Source organism: Gopherus evgoodei, chromosome 17 (assembly GCF_007399415.2).
Source record: "Gopherus evgoodei ecotype Sinaloan lineage chromosome 17, rGopEvg1_v1.p, whole genome shotgun sequence".
Taxonomy (NCBI): domain Eukaryota; kingdom Metazoa; phylum Chordata; order Testudines; family Testudinidae; genus Gopherus; species Gopherus evgoodei.
In genome coordinates, this window is record NC_044338.1 from 11,276,137 (window position 1) to 11,281,332 (window position 5,196).

At 40.9% G+C, this 5,196-nt stretch overlaps 1 pseudogene; it reads right to left on the minus strand.

Annotated features, from left to right (window-relative positions):
* Window positions 1-310: 310 nt before the first annotated feature.
* Window positions 311-465, minus strand: LOC115636727 (annotated as a pseudogene).
* Between the last annotated feature and the right edge of the window lie 4,731 nt (window positions 466-5,196).

Sequence of the window (5,196 nt, forward strand, 5' to 3'; positions counted from 1 at the left end):
GGAGTGTGGAAGTCCAATTCATTTTATAATATAGTAAAATGATAAGGGCACTCAGTTTCTCAGGCCCCAAGAAGCCAACCTCAAAGACGTGCCTCCCTCTGTCTCACCAATAATGGGCTTTGTCCCTTGTGCCTCATTGGCAAAATTTTATCCTTCATCCTTTAGAGATCTTCTCACTGAATTGCCTAGCCTGGAGGCTTATCATCTGCAAGGCAAGGAGGTTTGTGTGATTACCAGGTCAGTGCATTCTGAAAGCACATGACATATGGCTCCTTGCAGCAAAAATGATGAGGTTGACACCAATGCTTTTTAATAGATTAAGACCAGAGGTTCTAGTGAAACCATTCACCCCTTTGTCACCTTTAAGGAACCATAATCTCTAAAAAGGTCAAAAGATTTCAACTAGCAATAATCACACCTCAGATTAACTTCATTGGTTATGATACTGCCACCCTGAACTCTTATTTTTAATCAGAGATGTGGATTCAAACCAGTGCATTTGTACATTATCTGTCACAGTGTTTTTGAAAGCTTAAGGGCACAGAATGCTTGAAACATAGGTGCAAAGTCTGCACAATAGCTGTATGGCATGTTATATTTTCAGTAAGCCGCTCCTGAATTTGGCTTTGCCTGCTTTCCAGCTACATTACAAAAGTGTCCCACACCTCTTACTCTGCAAACTCAATGCCAAATTATCATGGACAAGCAGTAAAGGTCACAATAATTGTCAGAGACAAAGAATTCAGGTTTAAGTGCTCAGCAAGCGTTTTACTCATAGTTGCCTGGCAGTAAGTTGTGGGAGGAAGGAAGGGGGAGTTGCATTTAATGTCTCGTTTCCCTGACACCATTTTGCTTTTGCTTAAAGGAGAAGAGATCCCTCCAAACAACAGACAGCATTTAAGACCTAATCCAAAGCCCATTGAAGTTCAGGGGCATCTTTCCATCAGGCCCCAGCACTGAATTTTACCATTCAGGATAGTACTATGTGATACCATTCAGGATAGTACTATGTGAGAGGAAATAGAGTAATTACTATGGTATGAAATTCAACTATTTGTTTTGTGCTGTGTCGATACCAGTTCACTTACTGTACCATTGTGCTGGACTGCAAAGAGCTTTCTGTTAAAGCAGAAAGAAATGAAAGTGGACCTTCCCTCAGCTAGCAGGTAGCACTGATGCTGCTGTTGAAGGCACATTTTTAGAAAACAATGAGCCAATAGATCACTGAGGTCTTTTGCATGGCTGAAAAAAAAAATAAAGCGTGATTTTGGATTTTATTTGCCTAAACTATTTGCTGATTCTTTAATAGTTTCCATTGACCCAAAACTGCATTGGATGAAGACGTTATTTGTCTGAACAATTTTACCCAGCTCTACTCAGTACCTACAGCGAGGCTGGGTTTACCAAAGTCCTAGTCTCTCAGTTAGGCACCAAAATACACTGTACATAGATTTCCAAAATGAATTTATTTTTATATGTTTTTCCATATGCTTATATATCTCTGAAATGTTTTATTAATCTAGTTGTGCCAGATTATTTTAACTGATAAATGATTTAAAGTGTATTGGTTTTAACCTCAACTATACATACAATATGATGGGGGCTAATTTAGCTACAACAAGTCAGAAAAAAGATCTTGGCATCATCGTGGATAGTTCTCTGAAGATGTCCACGCAGTGCACAGAGGCGGTCAAAAAAGCAAACAGGATGTTAGGAATCATTAAAAAGAGGATAGAGAATAAGACTGAGAATATATTATTGCCCTTATATAAATCCATGGTACGCCCACATCTCGAATACTGTGTACAGGTATGGTCCCCTCACCTCAAAAAAGATATTCTAGCACTAGAAAAGGTTCAGAAAAGGGCAACTAAAATGATTAGGGGGTTGGAGAGGGTCCCATATGAGGAAAGATTAAAGAGGCTAGGCCTCTTCAGCTTGGAAAAGAGGAGACTAAGGGGGGATATGTTAGAGGTATATAAAATCATGAGTGATGTGGAGAAAGTGGGTAAGGAAAAGTTATTTACTTATTCCCATAATACAAGAACTAGGGGTCACCAAATGAAATTAATAGGTAGCAGGCTTAAAACAAATAAAAGGAAGTTCTTTTTCACACAGCGCACAGTCAACTTGTGGAACTCCTTCCCTGAGGAGGTTGTGAAGGCTGGAACTATAACAATGTTTAAAAGGGAACTGGATAAATTCTTGGTGGCTAAGTCCATAAATGGCTATTAGCCAGGAAGGGTAAAGAATGGTGTCTCTAGCCTCTGTTCATCAGAGGATGGAGATGGATGGCAGGAGATCACTTGATCATTGCCTGTTAGCTTCACTCCCTCTGAGGCACCTGGTATTGGCCACTGTCGGTAGACAGATACTGAGTGGCTAGATGGACCTTTGGTCAGACCTAGTATGGCCGTTCTTATGTTCTTATGTTTATGTTCTTAAATTAAAATTCGGCAATAATATGAACTAATGTACTTTTTTGACCTCATATGAAAGAGGTGAGAATTAGAAGAGGTACAGATTATAGGAATTGGAATTCGTGTCAATCTAAAATTGCCAGCTGATGCTTACACATTCATATATTGAAAAACAGTCAAATATCCACAAAAACAAACAAACTTACTTGTTTTTCATGTACTGAATCCAACCAAAAGCAGCCACATCACTAAGAACCAAGTGCCAGTCACCAATTTGAGGGACACATGGTAATTGTTATTTCATGATTAATCTTTTGGCAATGGGCAAGGTACAAAGCCACTGTTTTCCTTAAGCTTTAGAAAAATGTCCAACATTGTAGGACGTATTTTCTGCATATGGTAGAGATGCCATAATTTCAATATTTTAGCATTGTACAAGCGTTAAGCCATGAAAACCTCTAAGTCAGTGCAAAGCAAAATTCTCTAGAGTCACATGAGCTGAATTCTGAAGTGTTGCTTTTTTGAGGTCACTCATGTATGAGTAGGATGGATGGTACAAGATCAATCCACAATTGTCCCTTCAGCAAAAGAGTGTCCACATATCCCAAGGGTTAATGGGAAGTCCCAGTTACTCAAGATGTCCTAGTGCCCTCGTGTCATAAACAGATAGTTAAGGGTTAATGTCTCTTTTACCTGTAAAGGGTTAAGAAGCTCATTAAACCTAACTGACACCTAACCAGAGGACCAATAAGGGGACAAGATACTTTCAAATCTTGGTGGAGGGAAGTCTTTGTTTCTGCTCTTTGTTTGGTTCGGTTGTTCGCTCTTGGGACTAAGAGGGACCAGAAATACATCCAGGCTCTCCAAATCTTTCTATATCAGTCTCTCATGTTTCAAACTTGTAAGTAATCAGTCAGGCAAGGCGTGTTAGTCTTATGTTTGTTTTCTCAACTTGTAAATGTTTCTTTTTGCTGGAAGGATTTTTACCTCTGTTTGCTGTAACTTTGAATCTAAGGCTAGAGGGGGTTTCCTCTGGGCTATATGAATCTGAGTACCCTGTAAAGTATTTTCCACCCTGATTTTACAGAGATGATTTTTACCTTTTCTTTCTTTAATTAAAAGCTTCCTTTTTTAAGAACCTGATTGATTTTTCCTTGGGGATTGGGTCTGGACTCACCAGGGATTGGTGGGGGAAAAGCAGGGGGGATAGTTAATTCCTCCTTGTTTTAAGATCCAAGGGGTTTGGATCTGTGTTCACCAGGGAATTGGTGAAGCCTCTCAAGGCAACCCAGGGAGGGGAAAGTTTGGGGGGGACAGGGAGTGCGCCAGACACTGAATTTCTGGCTGGTGGCGGTGTTACCAGATCTAAGCTAGTAATTACGCTTAGAAGTGTTCATGCAGGTCCCCACATTTGTACTCTAAAGTTCAAAGTGGGGGAAAAAACCTTGACACCTCGGAAACTCTTGTGGGATACCCAAATGTCCAGTTTTTTGTTTTCTTTATCAAAACATAGTAAGTACAATTTTTTTGTCCAAGACATACATCTATTGATCAGAATTTGTTCTGTATCTACCCGGAACAAAACACCCAGAAGAACAAGCATTGTGATGAAATGCGTTTGGAGTGAATAGAAAAGTCCAATGAGTATAGGCACTAGGAGAGCTGTTTTCCTCAAAGAGAATGTTAACGACTCTTGTTCAGTGCTTCCTGATAAACGTATTCAGGCACTGAGTTAATGGGGAAAAAATCTTCTTTTCTAAGAAATATGCACACATCCTGGCTGGGTCAGAATTTGGCAGTATTGGGAATAGCACCCATTTGAAAACGAGTACTTTTGTATTTTATATGACTATTTTGTGGCCCTAAAAATGTCCCCACAACAATGCCTGGCTTTTGACTTTGTAAGTATCAATGTGAAAATGCTAGAAGACACTTACCTATGGCACTACATGGCTTTTTAGGCTGGTAGTTCCGCATTCACATATCTCAAACAGAAGCCAGACATCAATGGGGAAAACAGTCATGTAGTGCCCTGATAGCAAGATACGATTTAGAAGGAAACTAAGAAAGCCACTCCAAAGTCAGATCACTTGGCCTAGGTAAGTCTTCTGGCAGAAGTAGACTAAGGTATCTGGAGAACCTTTTGAAACTCCTGAGGAAAGGCAGTGGGCACACGCATGGAACTCATCTTGCCAAAGCATGCACCATTAATGCAGCCTGGCATGCTAAAAAAAATAGCAGCTGAACAGCATTTTTGAAGTGGTAAAGACAGGGAGAAACAATGTTAAGAGGAGCATGAAATAATAAATTAAGTCCATTTACACCCTTATATTCCTAGCATTTTTTGAAGTGTTGGTATAATTACTACCAAAATTACTGCCCATTGGAATTCTGGGTTGAGATCCCAATGCCTGATGGGGCAAAAAGAGTGTGGCGGGTTGTTCTGGGTATATGTCATCAGGCCCCCCTCTCCTTCCCTCCCTCCCTCCCTCCATGAAAGCAACGGCAGACAATTGTTTCGCGCCTTTTTTCCTGGGTTTCCTGAGCAGACGACATATCACGGCAAGCATGGAGCCAGCTCAGCTCACCGTAACCATACGTCTCCTGGGTGCTGGCAGACATGGGACTGCATTGCTACACAGCAGCAGTTCATTGCCTTTTGGCAGGAGATGGTGCATTATGATTGGTAGCCATCATCGTCATACTCCTGGGTGCTCTTTTAGCTGACCTCGGTGAGGTCGGTCAGGGGCGCCTGGGCAGACATGGGAGTGACTCA